The sequence below is a fragment of the Coregonus clupeaformis genome, chromosome 29 (assembly GCF_020615455.1).
Source record: "Coregonus clupeaformis isolate EN_2021a chromosome 29, ASM2061545v1, whole genome shotgun sequence".
Taxonomy (NCBI): Eukaryota; Metazoa; Chordata; class Actinopteri; order Salmoniformes; family Salmonidae; genus Coregonus; species Coregonus clupeaformis.
In genome coordinates this window covers 21,592,184-21,612,152 of record NC_059220.1, presented here as the reverse complement: position 1 = coordinate 21,612,152, position 19,969 = coordinate 21,592,184, and the positions used below count along the sequence as shown (strand labels likewise).

The window sequence follows — 19,969 nt, the reverse complement described above, 5'->3', positions numbered from 1 at the left end:
ATATTTCCACACTATGAGGTTGGGATAATACTGTGAAATTGTGGAAATGATGATAATGCCCTTTTTAGTGTAAGAGCTGTTTGAAAAGACCACCTGAAATTTCAGCCTGTTTTTGATGGGGCTGCCTTGGTTAATAGACCAATAAGAAAGAGTTCCAAACCTCTCTGACAAGTTTTCTGTTGTCCCCTCCCCACACAGACCACTGACATGTCCTAGCTAAATTCTTGCTTGAGAAATTGCTCTTTGCTAAGAAGCTAATTTTGTTTCTTTTTGACAATTTTTAATTGAAAACAATCACAGTAAGGTACTTCATTGTTACCCAGAAATTATTTGATATTGAGATTTTTTTAAAGTCTGCATTGGGACCATTAAGGAAAAGAGCTGTTTTTAGGACCATGTCTCTGTGTTTTTTGTAAGATGGATCTCTGTCACTGACCTCGTGAGCAGAATAAAAAAAAAAAAAAAAGAGGGAAGCAGAAATAGAATGAAGACTGGGACATGGTGAAAGGTGGGGTGGGTGTACAGCACTGGCCGTAGAGCCCGCCCCCTCTCCCCCTGCTCCCCTCCACGCCCTCCCCTCAGGGGTAACCTGATCCACGAGGTGTTTCTTTCGACTTCCAGTCCCACTTGCTCCAAAAAAGCAGCACAGGGCAGCATGGGCCCACTACAACATATATATATATTTTTTTACACAATCATGATTTGATACATTTTGTGACCATTTTTGGGGCTGGTGGACTCTACAGCGGTAAGGAAACCTGATTGAGTGAGTGTCTGTGGTGCTGCTGGGGGTAGGGGAGCGTTATAGTTGGCCTACTAGGGGCCCTCTCTAAGGCTTGGCTAGCAGTGCTATGCTGGTCTGTCTGTCTGTGGGGCTGAGTGGAGAGAATATATACAGTGGGGAAAAAAAGTATTTAGTCAGCCACCAATTGTGCAAGTTCTCCCACTTAAAAAGATGAGAGAGGCCTGTAATTTTCATCATAGGTACACGTCAAATATGACAGACAAAATCAGGAAAAAAAATCCAGAAAATCACATTGTATGATTTTTAATGAATTTATTTGCATATTATGGTGGAAAATAAGTATTTGGTCAATAACAAAAGTTTCTCAATACTTTGTTATATACCCTTTGTTGGCAATGACACAGGTCAAACGTTTTCTGTAAGTCTTCACAAGGTTTTCACACACTGTTGCTGGTATTTTGGCCCATTCCTCCATGCAGATCTCCTCTAGAGCAGTGATGTTTTGGGGCTGTCGCTGGGCAACACGGACTTTCAACTCCCTCCAAAGATTTTCTATGGGGTTGAGATCTGGAGACTGGCTAGGCCACTCCAGGACCTTGAAATGCTTCTTACGAAGCCACTCCTTCGTTGCCCGGGCGGTGTGTTTGGGATCATTGTCATGCTGAAAGACCCAGCCACGTTTCATCTTCAATGCCCTTGCTGATGGAAGGAGGTTTTCACTCAAAATCTCACGATACATGGCCCCATTCATTCTTTCCTTTACACGGATCAGTCGTCCTGGTCCCTTTGCAGAAAAACAGCCCCAAAGCATGATGTTTCCACCCCCATGCTTCACAGTAGGTATGGTGTTCTTTGGATGCAACTCAGCATTCTATGTCCTCCAAACACGACGAGTTGAGTTTTTACCAAAAAGTTATATTTTGGTTTCATCTGACCATATGACATTCTCCCAATCCTCTTCTGGATGTACTCTTGCAAACTTCAGACGGGCCTGGACATGTACTGGCATTGCAGGATTTGAGTCCCTGGCGGCGTAATGTGTTACTGATGGTAGGCTTTGTTACTTTGGTCCCAGCTCTCTGCAGGTCATTCACTAGGTCCCCCCGTGTGGTTCTGGGATTTTTGCTCACCGTTCTTGTGATCATTTTGACCCCACGGGGTGAGATTTTGCGTGGAGCCCCAGATCGAGGGGAGATTATCAGTGGTCTTGTATGTCTTCCATTTCCTAATATTTGCTCCCACAGTTGATTTCTTCAAACCAAGCTGCTTACCTATTGCAGATTCTGTCTTCCCAGCCTGGTGCAGGTCTACAATTTTGTTCCTGGTGTCCTTTGACAGCTCTTTGGTCTTGGCCATAGTGGAGATTGGAGTGTGACTGTTTGAGGTTGTGGACAGGTGTCTTTTATACTGATAACAAGTTCAAACAGGTGCCATTAATACAGGTAACGACTGGAGGACAGAGGAGCCTCTTAAAGAAGAAGTTACAGGTCTGTGAGAGCCAGAAATCTTGCTTGTTTGTAGGTGACCAAATACTTATTTTCCACCATAATTTGCAAATCAATTCATTAAAAATCCTACAATGTGATCTTCTGGATTTTTTTTTCTCATTTTGTCTGTCATAGTTGACGTGTACATATGATGAAAATTACAGGCCTCTCTAATCTTTTTAAGTGGGGAACTTGCACAATTGGTGGCTGACTAAATACTTTTTTTCCCCACTGTAAATGGAGTGGTAATGGCATGGGGACATGGTTTAATAGGCTGTAGTAGAGAGAGGGGATGGAGAATGGAAAGATCAAAATAGGTTTTGACTGAGCTTTGAAGTGGGACATAGGAGAAAGGTGGAGCTGCCTATGAAGTAAGCATCTCTAGGGAGTGCTGGTGTAGAGGTGAATAGTACTGTGGATGGGCAGTAGCTTCTCTGTTTGCCACACAGCAACCTTCCTCTCCTGTTGGCTGTCTGTCTGCCAGAGGATGTTGTGGTAGCCAGGCAGCAGACTGTTGTCAGGGCTGCTGCTTGCAGGTGTTTTCAGAGTTGTGCTTGTTAAGGGCATAGTGTGGTGCCTATGGCTGGTGGAATGCTTGCTATGTGATTTCCCTGAGCATGCTGGCCCTCTCACCTGACCCTGTGTGTGAAGGGAGCGTTTGTGTGGACAGCCCCAGATTACCCACAGTGCCTTTTGAAAGGAGATAAAAAGTCATCACGTACACCGGATAGGTGCAGTAGGGCTGGACGATATGGACAAAATATAATATCATGGTATTTTAATGGACGGTATTTTATCTTTTTTAATAATAAAAGTTTGACATTTGCTTTATGAGTAGTGCATGACCCTAGGGTGGCAACACATACATTCTAAGTGATTTCAATGGGTCTTTCTCCGTTCTGAATGTTTTGTACTGTTCAATTAAACTTAAAATGTTTTGATCAATTTCTGCATTTCCTGCACTCATTTGAGGTAATTTCCACACTGCCACGTAGAGCTGCACAATATGGGCAAACAATCTAGGCCTTATTTTTAACAAAATGTTGCAATTGTGATTTGACTTGCAATTTAGAGCAAAACACTTCGGTGAACTGTTGGAATCATGGAAATAGAATGATTATTCAAATTCTATAGTTAGAATATAATAGTGGCCACTTTGAATATAGTGTTTGACATGACGACGAATGAAAATGCCAGGTGTTATTGTGACACGGTAGGAACAAAAGTGTTGTGTTTCCTAGGGGACCCTATAATCTTAGGCTACATTGAATGTTTTCTCTTAGCTACTTCATGTAGCTAACATATTCATGCTTTGCGTATTCCTCTTTGATTTAGAAGATACTATTGCACAAACAACATACTGCATACTGATTTAGGTCACTAGATCACTAGTATTATCAGGCTGTACAGTGAGGGGAAAAAAGTATTTGATCCCCTGCTGATTTTGTATGTTTTCCCACTGACAAAGACATGATCAGTCTATAATTTTAATGGTAGGTTTATTTGAACAGTGAGAGATAGAATAACAACAACAAAAATCAAGAAAAACACATGTAAAAAATGTTATAAATTGATTTGCATTTTAATTAGGGAAATAAGTATTTTACCCCTCTGCAAAACATGACTTAGTACTTGGTGGCAAAACCCTTGTTGGCAATCAGAGGTCAGACGTTTCTTGTAGTTGGCCACCAGGTTTGCACACATCTCAGGAGGGATTTTGTTCCACTCTTCTTTGCAGATCTTCTCCAAGTCATTAAGGTTTCGAGGCTGACGTTTGGCAACTCGAACCTTCAGCTCCCTCCACAGATTTATGGGATTAAGGTCTGGAGACTGGCTAGGCACTCCAGGACCTTAATGTGCTTCTTCTTGAGCCACTCCTTTGTTGCCTTTGTCGTGTGTTTTGGGTCATTGTCATGCTGGAATACCCATCCACAACCCATTTTCAATGCCCTGGCTGAGGGAAGGAGGTTCTCACCCAAGATTTGACGGTACATGGCCCCGTCCATCGTCCCTTTGATGTGGTGAAGTTGTCCTGTCCCCTTAGCAGAAAAACACCCCCAAAGCATAATGTTTCCACCTCCATGTTTGACGGTGAGGATGGTGTTCTTGGGGTCATAGGCAGCATTCCTCCTCCTCCAAACACGGCGAGTTGAGTTGATGCCAAAGAGCTCGATTTTGGTCTCATCTGACCACAACACTTTCACCCAGTTCTCCTCTGAATCAATCAGATGTTCATTGGCAAACTTCAGACGGCCCTGTATATGTGCTTTCTTGAGCAGGGGGACCTTGCGGACGCTGCAGGATTTCAGTCCTTCACGGCATAGTGTGTTACCAATTGTTTTCTTGGTGACTATGGTCCCAGCTGCCTTGAGATCATTGACAAGATCCTCCCGTGTAGTTCTGGGCTGATTCCTCACCGTTCTCATGATCATTGCAACTCCATGAGGTGAGATCTTGCAAGGAGCCCCAGGCCGAGGGAGATTGACAGTTCTTTTGTGTTTCTTCCATTTGCGAATAATCGCACCAACTGTTGTCACCTTCTCACCAAGCTGCTTGGCGATGGTCTTGTAGCCCATTCCAGCCTTGTGTAGGTCTACAATCTTGTCCCTGACATCCTTGGAGAGCTCTTTGGTCTTGGCCATGGTGGAGAGTTTGGAATCGGATTGATTGATTGCTTCTGTGGACAGGTGTCTTTTATACAGGTAACAAGCTGAGATTAGGAGCACTCCCTTTAAGAGTGTGCTCCTAATCTCAGCTCGTTACCTGTATAAAAGTCACCTGGGAGCCAGAAATCTTTCTGATTGAGAGGGGGTCAAATACACTGCTCAAAAAAATATAGGGAACACTTAAACAACACAATGTAACTCCAAGTCAATCACACTTCTGTGAAATCAAACTTAGGAAGCAACACTGACAATAAATTTCACATGCTGTTGTGCAAATGGAATAGACAACAGGTGGTAATTATAGGCAATTAGCAAGACACCCCCAATAAAGGACTGGTTTTGCAGGTGGTGACCACAGACCACTTCTCAGTTCCTATGCTTCCTGGCTGATGTTTTGGTCACTTTTGAATGCTGGCGGTGCTTTCACTCTAATGGTAGCATGAGACGGAGTCTACAACCCACACAAATGGCTCAGGTAGTGCAGCTCGTCCAGGATGGCACATCAATGCGAGCTGTGGCAAGAGGGTTTGCTGTGTCTGTCAGCGTAGTGTCCAGACCATGGAGGCGCTACCAGGAGACAGGCCAGTACATCAGGAGACGTGGAGGAGGCCGTAGGAGGGCAACAACCCAGCAGCAGGACCGCTACCTCCGCCTTTGTGCAAGGAGGAGCAGGAGGAGCACTGCCAGAGCCCTGCAAAATGACCTCCAGCAGGCCACAAATGTGCATGTGTCTGCTCAAACGGTCAGAAACAGACTCCATGAGGGTGGTATGAGGGCACGACATCCACAGGTGGGGGTTGTGCTTACAGCCCAACACTGTGCAGGACTTTTGGCATTTGCCAGAGAACACCAAGATTGGCAAATTTGCCACTGGCGCCCTGTGCTCTTCACAGATGAAAGCAGGTTCACATTGAGCACGTGACAGACGTGACAGTCTGGAGATGCTGTGGAGAACGTTTTGCTGCCTGCAACATCCTCCAGCATGACCGGTTTGGCGGTGGGTCAGTCATGGTGTGGGGTGGCATTTATTTGGGGGGCTGCACAGCCCTCCATGTGCTCGCCAGAGGTAGCCTGACTGCCATTAGGTACCGAGATGAGATCCTCAGACCCCTTGTGAGACCATATGCTGGTGCGGTTGGCCCTGGCTTCCTCCTAATGCAAGACAATGCTAGACCTCATGTGGCTGGAGTGTGTCAGCAGTTCCTGCAAGAGGAAGGCATTGATGCTATGGACTGGCCCGCCCATTCCCCAGACCTGAATCCAATTGAGCACATCTGGGACATCATGTCTCGCTCCATCCACCAACGCCACGTTGCACCACAGACTGTCCAGGAGTTGGCGGATGCTTTAGTCCAGGTCTGGGAGGAGATCCCTCAGGAGACCATCCGCCACCTCATCAGTAGCATGCCCAGGCATTGTAGGGAGGTCATACAGGCACGTGGAGGCCACACACACTACTGAGCCTCATTTTGACTTGTTTTAAGGACATTACATCAAAGTTGGATCAGCCTGTAGTGTGGTTTTCCACTTTTAATTTTGAGGGTGACTCCAAATCCAGACCTCCTAGGGTTGATACATTTGATTTCCATTGATCATTTTTGTGTGATTTTGTTGTCAGCACATTCAACTATGTAAAGAAAAGTATTTAATAAGATTATTTCATTCATTCAGATCTAGGATGTGTTGTTTAAGTGTTCCCTTTATTTTTTTGAGCAGTGTACTTATTTCCCTCATTAAAATGCAAATGATTTTATAACATTTTTGACATGCGTTTTTCTGGATTTTTTTGTTGTTTTTCTGTCTCTCACTGTTCAAATAAACCTACCATTCAAATTATAGACTGATCATTTCTTTGTCAGTGGGCAAACGTACAAAATCAGCAAGGGATCAAATACTTTTTCCCTCACTGTATAGCTAGTTACGTTTGCTCTGACTCAGTACATTTATTAGCTAACTAGCTAGCAATTAGCATTAGCGGCTAACACGATTTAGGCCCAACTAGCCTTTTGCAGATGTAAGAAACACAAGGTAAAAGTGTAATTTATAGAACGCAAGTGGATTTATATTAAGAAGCAAAGTGAAAACGGCATTGTTGCCATCAACATTGTTGCATGTGCTGCATTGACCATTGCAAACTGAACACAAGTGTGTCGTGGTCGAGGAACAAGAAATGCGCTCCTTGAGTGACAGGGCGTGGGGCTAGGTCTGTGTGGAAAGCGGCATGGAGAGAGCAAGAGAGAGTGAGTGGAGAGAGATGACTCTAAACTATAAAAATGGACGTTACACACGGCATATCACTTAACAAACCAAACACCCAAACCGGTCCGTGCATCAATACCGGTCTATCGTAAAATACGGTATACCGCTTAACCCTAAGGTGCAGTAAAATGTATTGTTTTAGGCACGCAGAGACTGCTCGCCACTCTACTAATAGGTGATATGATTTTTATTAGAACAGTAGCGTTACAATGTCTCAGATGCTTTCAATGGCCTAAGTTAAAACAAATGATCTTGACCGGTCATATAGTGTTACCATAGTGGAGAGCATAATTTGCATAGGACGATTACACCAGTCAATGATTGACAATATAGTTCAAAATGATACTTCAGGGAATCTGCCATATGAGAACACATAGATGGGCAAATAACTGAAAATACTTCAAAGGGGCACACAGACAGGAAGGGCTCAGGTGAGAATTGAAACCCTGTTGCAAAGGGGATGTGTGGTTCAGAGTTGGTTGTGTTTCCACTTGACGAGACTCCGGCACTATCCCCTCACTCAAACACATCTCCCTGACCCTTACCTGGCTGGTTGTCTTATCTACAGCTCCGAGACGATGGAGACTCTGTGTGGCGGTGTTGTTGTGATGGTCTACCTCCCTGCGTATACATACAGTACATATCGACCCTCAGTCTCTGGCACAGTGTTGGCCTGGTCACCTGCTGAGCCCATCTGTTGGAGCTGCTCACTCTCTCCTGCAGCTGTAACTCAAGCCTGACCGGCCAGTCACACACTCAGTGCTTTTATAGAGTGGCCCGGGTTTTCCCCTTAGACAAGCATGCAGGCGGACTTTGTGTCTCTGTGCGTCCGTGTCTGCGTGCGTGTGTGAGAGAGACGTGTGTGTCTGATGCTCTGAGGGACATAACCGTTACCCTATACCTACACTCACTTCCTGGATTTCCACTAAAATCACTTACCGTTGCAAAACGGTGGCCACTAAGAATAGTTGGCTACATTCGGAGTAAACTCAAGGGATGATGGGATTTTTAAGTGGTAAAACAAACGGCAAGTGCATGGTTTGGGTCTTAAGACCTGCGCTTGGCAAAGTGTCCATTTGCGTTACTTCCATGTGAATTTCAACTCACTGTCATTTAGCATCACTCGACTGTAACACTGCTGGTCGTTTATTTGCAGGGATGGCCTCACAGTTACAGTAGCCTACTATTGAGCACTCTGTCTGTACAGTACTTCCAATAGGGGTGTAACGGTTCACCAAACCCACGGTTAAGTACGTATAGCGGTTTTGGGGTTCAGTTATGGTACAGCGGGAAAATGACATGCCAAAAGTTACTGTAGTTAATTTTTGTTTATTTGGCAAAAGACTAAAAAGCACCCTATTTGTGGCCAAAGTCCAGCTTCTGTTACAGCATTCACAATGTTCCTGGCATTGTCTGTTGTGACAGGGATTCTTATGTTGGGCCTCTCAACTAGATGTCTTCATGGGTCCTTCCAAAATGGACCTGGGGCTTTCCCAATATGCATAAAAACATTTTTAAATATAGAGACCCGCTCCAAAGGTACCCGAGGACAACTAGACCAGTTCTGTGTAGACCTGGTCGGATCCAGAACCAGTCTGATCCGAGGTGAGGGAAGAAGCAGAAAAGTCAATTTGTTAGCTCCTTTATTAACCAGACAGCAATCAACCATGCCAAGCCGACTCGTGCTAGTAGACTAACTTCTAGCTTGTCATAGCTAGGTTATTTATCATCAATATGATTACGTAGGACGTCTTGACTGCATCAAACTGAGAGAAGCTACTTAGCTAAGTTAGCTAGCTAGGCTAATTGAGGCTGCATGCACTTTATTCTTGTCCTACAATTACAAATAACTCCTCCATTCAGATTATTAAGTAGCAGCCTACCTCTTGGTCGTTGTAGCGTATCCTTCTCATTTAACTTTTAATTCCATTTTCCATTGATTAGATAATCTCCTAACTTGCTTTGCCGCACCCGGCGGCTCTGACTGTAATGCCGCGTTGATGACTTGTGATTGGCCGACAACAAGCTACCCGCACCACTCTGCATAAGCTATTCTCGTTGAGCAGTGGCGGCATACTGTTAGCATTTTATCCACAATGCTCTTTCCATCGCCGTTGTAATCTACTGTGAAGCCAAAATGCTGCCTTTGCTTCTAGGTTTTCTTAGCCTGCAGGTCTCTGTTTAACCCATATTTTTTTAGTCAGGTTAAAAAAGGTACAGTTGAAGTCGGAGGTTTACATACACCTTAGCCAAATACATTTAAACTCAGTTTTTCACAATTCCTGACATTTAATCCTAGTAAAAATTCCCAGTTTTAGGTCAGTTAGGATCACCACTTTATTTTAAGAATGTAAAATGACAGAAAAATAGTCGAATGATTTATTTCAGCTTTTATTTCTTTCATCACATTCCCAGTGGGTCAGAAGTTTACATACACTCAATTAGTATTTGGTAGCATTGTCTTTAAATTGTTTAACTTGGGTCAAATGTTTCGGGTAGCCTTCCACAAGCTTCCCACAATAAGTTCGGGGAAATTTTGCCCATTCCTCCTGACAGAGCTGGTGTAACTGAGTCAGGTTTGTAGGCCTCCTTGCTCGCACACACTTTTTCAGTTCTGCCCACACATTTTCTATAGGATTGAGGTCAGGGCTTTGTGATGGCCACTCCAATACCTTGACTTTGTTGTCCTTAAGCCATTTTGTCACAACTTTGGAAGTATGCTTGGGGTCATCGTCCATTTGGAAGACCCATTTGTGACCGAGCTTTAACTTCCTGACTGATGTCTTGAGATGTTGCTTCAATATATCCACATAATTTTCCTTCCTCATGATGCCATCTATTTTGTGAAGTGCACCAGTCCCTCCTGCAGCAAAGCACCCCCACAGCATGATGCTGCCACCCCTGTGCTTCACGCTTGGGATGGTTCTTCAGCTTGCAAGCGCCCCCCTTTTCCCTCAACATAACGATGGTCATTATGGCCAAACAGTTCTATTTTTGTTTCATCAGACCAGAGGACATTTCTCCAAAAAGTACGATCTTTGTCCCCATGAGCAGTAGCAAACCGTAGTCTTTTTTATGGCGGTTTTGGAGCAGTGGCTTCTTCCTTGCTGAGCGGCCTTTCAGGTTGTGTCGAAATAGGACTTGTTTTACTGTGGATACAGATACTTTTGTACCAGTTTCCTCCAGTATCTTCAGAAGGTCCTTTGCTGTTGTTCTGCGATTGATAGCACTTTTCGCACCAAAGCACGTTCATCTCTAGGAGACAGAATGCGTCTCCTTCCTGAGCGGTTTGGCGGTTGCGTGGTCCAATGGTGTTTATACTTGCGTAATATTGTTTGTACAGATGAACGTGGTACCTTCAGGCATTTGGAAATTGCTCCCAAGGATACACCAGACTTGTGGAGGTCTACAATTTTTTTTCTGAGGTCTTGGCTGATTTCCTGTGATTTTCCCATGATGTCAAGCAAAGTTGCACTGAGTTTGAAAGTAGGCCTTGAAATACATCCACAGGTACACCTCCAATTGACTCAAATGATGTCAATTAGCCTATCAGAAGCTTCTAAAGCTATGACATCATTTTCTGGAATTTTCAAAGCTGTTTAAAGGCACAGTCAACTTAGTGTATGTAAACTTCTGACCCACTGGAATTGTGATAAGTGAAATAATCTGTCTGTAAACAATTGTTGGAAAAATGACTTGTGTCATGCACTAATTAGATGTCCTAACCGACATGCCAAAACTAAAGTTTGTTAACAAGACATTTGTGGAGTGGTTGAAAAACAAGTTGTAATGACTCCAACCTAAGTGTATGTAAAATTCTGACTTCACCTGTATATATGTATGTGCATATATATATACACACACACACACACACACATATACAGTGAGGGGAAAAAAGTATTTGATCCCCTGCTGATTTTGTACATTTGCCCACTGACAAAGAAATGATCAGTCTAATTTTAATGGTAGGTTTATTTGAACAGTGAGAGACAGAATAACAAACAAAAAAATCCAGAAAAACGCATGTCAAAAATGTTATAAATTGATTTGCATTTTAATGAGGGAAATAAGTATTTGACCCCTCTGCAAAACATGACTTAGTACTTGGTGGCAAAACCCTTGTTGGCAATCACAGAGGTCAGACGTTTCTTGTAGTTGGCCACCAGTTTTGCACACATCTCAGGAGGGATTTTGTCCCACTCCTCTTTGCAGATCTTCTCCAAGTCATTAAGGTTTCGAGGCTGACGTTTAGCAACTCAGACCTTCAGCTCCCTCCACAGATTTTCTATGGGATTAAGGTCTGGAGACTGGCTAGGCCACTCCAGGACCTTAATGTGCTTCTTCTTGAGCCACTCCTTTGTTGCCTTGGCCATGTGTTTTGGGTCATTGTCATGCTGGAATACCCATCCAAGACCCATTTTCAATGCCCTGGCTGAGGGAAGGAGGTTCTCACCCAAGATTTGACAGTACATGGCCCTGTCCATCGTCCCTTTGATGCGGTGAAGTTGTCCTGTCCCCTTTGCAGAAAAACACCCCCAAAGCATAATGTTTCCACCTCCATGTTTGACGGTGGGGATGGTGTTCTTGGGGTCATAGGAAGCATTTGTTCTCCTCCAAACACGGCGAGTTGAGTTGATGCCAAAGAGCTCCATTATGGTCTCATCTGACCACAACACATTCACCCAGTTCTCCTCTGAATCAATCAGATGTTCATTGGCAAACTTCAGACGTTGATGTATATGTGCTTTCTTGAGCAGGGGGACCTTGCGGGTGCTGCAGGATTTCAGTCCTTCACGGCGTAGTGTGTTACCAATTGTTTTCTTGGTGACTATGGTCCCAGCTGCCTTGAGATCATTGACAAGATCCTCCCGTGTAGTTCTGGGCTGATTCCTCACCGTTCTCATGATCATTGCAACTCCACGAGGTGAGATCTTGCATGGAGCCCCAGGCCGAGGGAGATTGACAGTTCTTTTGTGTTTCTTCCATTTGCGAATAATCGCACCAACTGTTGTCACCTTCTCACCAAGCTGCTTGGCGATGGTCTTGTAGCCCATTCCAGCCTTGTGTAGGTCTACAATCTTGTCCCTGACATCCTTGGAGAGCTCTTTGGTCTTGGCAATGGTGGAGAGTTTGGAATCGGATTGATTGATTGCTTCTGTGGACAGGTGTCTTTTATACAGGTAACAAGCTGAGATTAGGAGCACTCCCTTTAAGAGTGTGCTCTTAATCTCAGTTCGTTACCTGTATAAAAGACACCTGGGAGCCAGAAATCTTTCTGATTGAGAGGGGGTCAAATACTTGTTTCCCTCATTAAAAAGCAAATCAATGTATAACATTTTTGACATGTGTTTTTCTGGATTGGTTTGTTGTTATTCTGTCTCTCACTGTTCAAATAAACCTACCATTAAAATTATAGACTGATCATTTCTTTGTCAGTGGGCAAATGTACAAAATCAGCAGGGGATCAAATACTTTTTCCCTCACTGTAGTTGGAATTGTAAGAGTTGTTGCCCTGTCCCTTTCTCTGCGATCATCATTCCAATAGAATCCAGAAAGAACCAAACCCTGTCCTCAAACATCTACATCAAAAGGTGGAACGTTATGGTCAAAGACCAAAAACATCCACATCATTTTCTTGATCAAATAACATGGAAAACAACCACTGTTTGTGCAGTATTAATTCACCATCCTTACAAACCGCAATGTAAATGGTAATCTAGGTTAGTACCTGTAGACTTCCGATCACCAATAAGAAAAACAATGTAATTGAGTACATTGAGAAATCAAGCGGTTTGGGATGATGTGGCTCAGTTGATAGAGCATGGCGCTTGCAATGTTAGAGTTGTGGGTTCGAATCCCATGGGGCACCAGTACAAAAATGTAGGACCAGGATGCAAATGTATGCACTCACTACTGTAAGTTGCTCTGGATAACAGTGTCTACTAAAAGGTAAAAATAATGAATAAACCGTTTCAGTTTTCACATAGCAATAAGTTGCATTTGCAAAGTATCTCAAGAAACTGGAAAACATACACTACCAATCAAAAGTTTGGACACACCTCCTCATTCAAGGGTTTTTCTTTATTTTTACGATTTTTTCTTTTACATTGTAGAATAATAGTGAAGACATCAAAACTATGAAATGACACATATGGAATCATGTAGTAACCAAACAAGTGTTAAACAAATCAAAATATATTTGAGATTCTTCAAATAGCCACCCTTTGCCTTGATGACAGCTTTGCACACTCTTGGCATTCACTTAACCAGCTTCATGAGGTAGTCACCTGGAATGCATTTCAATTAACAGGTGTGCCTTGTGGAATTTCTTTCCTCCTTAATGTGTTTTTGCCAATCATTTGTGTTGTGACAAGGTAGGGTTGGTATACAGAATATAGCCCTATTTGGTAAAAGACCAAGTCCATATTATGGCAAGAAGTGCAGTCGCAAAAACCATCAAGCGCTATGATAACTGGCTCTCATGAGGACCACCACAGGAAAGGAAGATCCAGAGTTACCTCTGCTGCAGAGGATAAGGTCATTTGAGTTACCAACCTCAGAAATTGCAGCCCAAATAAATTCTTCAGAGTTCAAGTAACAGACCCATCTCAACATCAACTGTTCAGAGGGGACTGTATGAATCAGGCCTTCATTGTCGAATTGCTGCAAAGAAACCACTACTAAAGGACACCAATAAGAAGAGAACTGCTTGGGCCAAGAAACACGAGCAATGGACATTAGACTGGTGGAAATATGTCCTTTGGTCTGGAGTCCAAATTTGAGATTTTTGGTTACAACCGACGTGTCTTTGTGAGACGCAGAGGAGGTGAACAGATCTCCACATGTGTGGTTCCCACCGTAAAGCATGGAGGAGGTGGTGTGGGGGTGCTTTGCTGGTGACGCTGTTGGTGATTTATTTAGAATTCAAGGCACACTTAACCAGCATGGCTAGCACAGCATTCTGCAGCAATACGCCATCCCATCTGGTTTGGGTTAGTGAGACTATCATTTGTTTTTCAACAGGACAATGACCCAGCACACCTCCAGGCTGTGTAAGGGCTATTTGACCAAGAAGGAGAGTGGAGTGCTGCATCAGATGACCTGGCCTCCACAATCCACCGACCTCAACCCAATTGAGATGAGTTGGACTGCAGAGTGAAGGAAAAGCAGCCAACATTATGTGGGAACTCCTTCAATACTGTTGGAAAAGCATTCCAGGTGAAGCTGGTTGAGAGAATGCCAAGAGTGTGCAAAGCTGTCGTCAAGGCAAAGGGTGTCTATTTGCAGAATCTCAAATATAACATATTTTGATTGTTTAACACTTTTGGTTGCTACATGATTCCATATGTGCACATAGTTTTGATGTCTTCACTATTATTCTACAATGTAGAAAATAGTAAAAATATAGAAAACCCTTGAATGAGTAGCTGTGTCCAAACTTTTGACTGGTAGTGTAAATATTCCAGGGTTGTCCCCGACTAAAATAAAAATAAAATATTGGTCGACCGAAAGTAGTCTTCTTTCGATCAATCGATTGGTTGACATTTTTTAACGTGTGTTTTTCCATAAATAGACACACCCTATGTGTTTCCATAAAATGTATTATATGTATTGAGCTTGTCTGATGCTTAAAGCTTACGGTTTGACGAAATAAGACATGCCTCAAGAATTCCCACATATGCTGAGCACTTGTTGGCTGCTTTTCCTTCACTCTGCGGTCCGACTCATCCCAAACCATCTCAATTGGGTTGAGGTCGGTGGATTGTGGAGGCCAGGTCATCTGATGCAGCACTCCATCACTCTCCTTCTTGGTAAAATAGCCCTTGTACAGCCTGTAGGTGTGTTGGGTCATTGTCCTGTTGAAAAACAAATGATAGTCCCACTAAGCCCAAACCAGATGGGTTGGCGTATCGCTGCAGAATGCTGTGGTAGCCATGCTGGTTAAGTGTGTCTTGAATTCTAAATAAATCACAGACAGTGTCACAAGCAAAGCACCCCCACACCATAACACCTCTTCCTCCATGCTTTACGGTGGGAAATACACATGCTGAGATCATCTGTTCACCCACACTGCGTCTCACAAAGACACAGCGGTTGGAACCAAAAATCTCCAATTTGGACTTAAGACCAAAGGACAAATTTCCGCCGGTCTGATGTCCATTGCTCGTGTTTCTTGGCCCAAGCAGTTCTCTTCTTCTTATTGGTGTCCTTTTAGTACTGGTTTCTTTGCAGCAAATTCGACCATGAAGGCCTGATTCACACAGTCTCTGTGTCTGTTACTTGAACTCTGTGAAGCATTTATTTGGGCTGCAATTTATGAGGCTGGTAACTCTAATGAACTTATCCTCTGCAGCAGAGGTAACTCTGGGTCTTCCATGCCTGTGGCGGTCCTCGTGAGAGCCAGTTTCATCATAGCGCTTGATGTTTTTCGCGACTGCACTTGAAGAAACGTTCAAAATTCTTGAAATGTTCTGTATTGACTGACCTTCATGTCTTAAAGTAATGATGGACTGTCGTTTCTCTTTGCTTATATGAGCTGTTCTTTCCATAATATGGACTTGGTCTGTTACCAAGTAGGGCTATCTTCTGTATACACCACTACCGTGTCACAACACAACTGATTGGCTCAAACGCATTAAGGAGGAAAGAAATTCCACTAATTAACTTTTTAACAAGGCACACCTGTTAATTGAAATGCATTCCAGGTGACTACCTCATGAAATTGGTTGAGAGAATGCCAAGAGTGTGCAAAGCTGTCATCAAGGCAAAGGGTGGCTATTTGAAGAATCTCATATCAAATATATTTTGATTTGTTTAACACTTTTTTGGTTAGTACATGATTCCATTTGTGTTATTTCATAGTTGATGTCTTCACTATTGTTCTACAATGTAGAAAATAGGAGAAATAAAGAAAAACCTGGAATCAGTAGGTGTGTCAACTTTTGACTGTTACTGTATGTAAATTAGATTTCTGTGTTTTCATTTTCAATATCTGCAAAGATTTCAAAAAAACATATGTTTTCACTTTGTCGTTATGGTGTATTTTTGTGTAGATGGGTTAGAAAAAATATATTTAATACATTTTGAATTCAGGCTGTAACAACAAAATATGGAATAATTCAAGGGGTATGAATACTTTCTGAAGGCGTGTGATAGTGTGTATAGACATGGACAGTGTATGAATAGAAAAGGTGTGTACAGCAGTAGTGTTGGGCGGTTTCCAGATTTTCATATCGTCATACCGTCCTCTTATCCTGGGATCTACGGTAATACTGGCTTAGTACACATGGGGGTGCCAGAAAACGCAAGAAATACCATTGTGCATCTTAGCAGAATGCTAAGAAAATTAGCACAGGTAATAGCGAATTTCCTTGTAGGCTGCTAGCTTAATATGTTAATAAGCGCAAACAAAAATAAACTAATTGCTAAGACAGGCAATCCATCTCATAAAGTTATATATGTATAGGTAGGAGCTACTGAATGTAAGTATGGACATTTTACAAATTAATGTGAACAAGAAACCTTGTGCAAACGTGAGTAAGACATTTAAGCATGTTAACCCCCACAAGGCTGCCGGCCCAGACGGCATCCCTAGCCGCGTCCTCAGAGCATGCGCAGACCAGCTGGCTGGTGTGTTTACGGACATATTCAATCTCTCCCTATCCCAGTCTGCTGTCCCCACATGCTTTGCCACCATTGTTCCTGTACCCAAGAAAGCAAAGGTAACTGAACTAAATTAGTATCGCCCCGTAGCACTCACCTCTGTCATCATGAAGTGCTTTGAGAGACTAGTCAAGGATCATATCACCTCTACCTTACCTGTCACCCTAGACCCACTTCAATTTGCTTACCGCCCCAATAGATCCACAGACGATGCAATCGCCATCACACTGCCCTATTCCATCTGGACAAGAGGAATACCTATGTAAGAATGCTGTTCATTGACTATAGCTCATCATTCAACACCATAGTACCCTCCAAGCTCATCATTAAGCTCGAGGCCCTGGGTCTGAATCCCGCCCTGTGCAACTGGGTCCTGGACTTCCTGACGGGGCTGAGCACGCACCCTTGTGGGGCCCCCAGGTGGTGAAGGTAGGAAACAACATCTCCACTTTGCTGATCCTCAACACTGGGGCCCCACAAGGGTGCGTGCTCAGCCCCCTCCTGTACTCCCTGTTCACCCATGACTGCGTGGCCAATTACACTTCCAACTCAATCATCAAGTTTGCAGACGACAGAACAGTAGTAGGCTTGATTACCAACAATGACGAGACCGCCTACAGGGAGGAGGTGAGGGCTCTGGGAGTGTGGTTCCAGGAAAATAACCTCTCACTCAACATCAACAAAACAAAGGAGATGATCGTGGACTTCAGGAAACAGCAGAGGGTGCACCACCCTATCCACATTTACGGAACCGCAGTGGAGAAGGTGGAAAGCTTCAAGTTCCTTGGCGTACACATCACTGACAAACTGAAATGGTCCACCCACGCAGACAGTGTGATGAAGAAGACGCAACAGAGCCTCTTCAACCTCAGGAGGCTGAAGAAATTTGACTTGGCACCTAAAACCCTCACAAACTTTTACGGATGTTCAATTGAGAGCATCCTGTCGGGCTGTATCACTGCCTGGTACGGCAACTGCACTGCCCGCAACCACAGGGCTCTCCAGAGGGTGGTGTGGTCTGCCGAATGCATTACCGGGGGCAAACTACCCGCCCTCCAAGACACCTACAGCACCCGATGTCCCAGGACGGCCAAAAAGATCATCAAGGACATCCAACCACCTGAGCCACTGCCTGTTCACCCCGCTATCATCCAGAAGGCGAGGTCAGTACAGGTGAATCAAATCTGGGACTGAGAGAATGAAAAACTGCTTCTATCTCAAGGCCATCAGACTGTTAAATAGCCATCACTAGCACATTAGAGGCTGCTGATGCCTATTGAAATCACTGGCCACTTTAAGAAATGGAACACTAGTCACTTTAATAATGTTTACATATCTTGCATTACTCATCACATATGTATATACTGTATTCTATAATATTATACTGTATCTTAGTCCATGCTGCTCTGTCATTGCTTGTCCATATGTATTCTTAAGCTCCATTCCTTACTTAGATGTGTGTGTATTGGGTAATGTTGTGAAATTGTTAGATATTACTGCACTGTCGGAGCTAGAAGCACAAGCATTTCGCCACACCCACAATAATATCTGCTAAACACGTGTATGTGACAAATAAAATTTGATTTGATTGGAAATTAACAAAGTTTTGACGCAGGCTTATCTGAAGGAAGAACAGTATGATCTGAAGCAGCATGTTAAGGCTAAACGCTGTGTTGAGTCTGGAGTCGCTAGGGCAAGGGGCCTGCCTGCTCTGCTTGGAGAAGGAGCAGATGTGCCGAGAACGGAGAGGAGAAAAAATGCAAGGAAATCAAAAGATGTTAGTGACAGCTGTACAGAACTCATCCAAAGGGCTTTGACTTCTCAAACACAGCAGAAAGCTTACACAATACGATGCCCCGTCACTTTATCAATTCAGTAACATAGCTAACTAGCAAGTTAAACTTTAAAGGTCGCGTTAACTCCGAATTCTTCATTTTTCATGCAGGAAAAAAAACAACGCAAATCTCTTGCTGCGTTTTGTAAACGCAGATCTAAAATGCTTATTGTAATTTCTGCTCGGCATCAGACTAATTTTGCTTTTCAGTTGCACTTCTCCACTCAGATGAGAATTCATGAATTGGCATTCTATCAGCAGACAGCCCTATGACTGTGTAGCTTCTTTTCTCCGGTACATTTCTCGGTGTAGCCAGCCTACTTTTTTCTCAGGTAAAATTCAAGATGAACTTTAAACAAAACATTAGGAAATGTAGCTGGTTACATTCTTTCTATGATAAACATTATAAATATGATGGCCATGCATAGTTTTTGCAAAAAATACCTTTCTTTTTCATTGTAAACTAATTTACTTGTGTGGCTACCAGCCAAATAGCGTTGCACTATTGTCATGAAAATTTTAACTATTTTCTGCCGAATGTTTTGCACTGTTTTCTGTGAAGGAAAACTATAGCTGCACGTCCCTGATCACTCTTGAAGCAAAAAAACAAACATTACTTTCAATATAAAACATGACCCCTGTCAATACATAGCTGGACTCACCTGCTCCCGCGTTCTCCTGTTGTGCTATTTACAAACAAACATGTCACTGGCTCAACTGTTCTGGGGAACTATGGTAAGATTCATAATGTGACAGGTGAAATTAAGAACAAAATCTGCTTTATCTCCTAACGTATTGCACAGGTTGACTGCAGGTATTTACTTAAAGTAGCTACAAATAAACATTTATTGAAAAACTTAAAATAAATAGTATTGAAAAACTATCCTGATGCTATTTCCAAATACCCCGGTATACGGTATACCACCCAGCCTATACAGCAGTAGTTATAGAACACCAGCTCTTTCCATGACAGACTGACCAGGTGAAAGCTATGATCCCTTATTGATGTCACTTGTCAAATCCACTTCAATCTGTGTAGATGAAGGGGAGAAGACCGGTTAAAGAAGGATTTTTAATCCTTGAGACAATTGAGACATGGATTGTGTATGTGTGCCATTCAGAGGCTGAATGGTCAAGACAAAATATTTAAGTGCCTTTTGAACGGTGTATGGTAGTAGGTGCAAGGCGCACCGGTTTGTGTCAAGAACTGCAACGCTGCTGGGTTTCTCACGCTCAAGTTTCTCGTGTGTATCAAGAATGGTCCACCACCCAAAGGACATCCAGGCAACTGGACACGACTGTGGGAAGCATTTGG

The 19,969-nt window shown here is 43.3% G+C and overlaps 1 protein-coding gene across 2 annotated transcripts in view; it reads left to right on the top strand.

Annotated features, from left to right (window-relative positions):
• The window catches only part of LOC121544832 (serine/threonine-protein phosphatase 2A 56 kDa regulatory subunit epsilon isoform), a 48,294-nt gene that overhangs the window by 8,932 nt on the left and 19,393 nt on the right, over positions 1-19,969 (top strand). The window contains exon 1 of one of the 2 annotated variants that reach the window (XM_041855025.2): positions 637-748. The exons of the other annotated variant lie outside the window; for it this stretch is intronic. The gene's annotated coding sequence lies outside the window, so the exon portion shown is untranslated. Of the gene's footprint in view, positions 1-636; positions 749-19,969 lie in introns of those variants that run through there. 2 annotated transcript variants of the gene reach the window in all.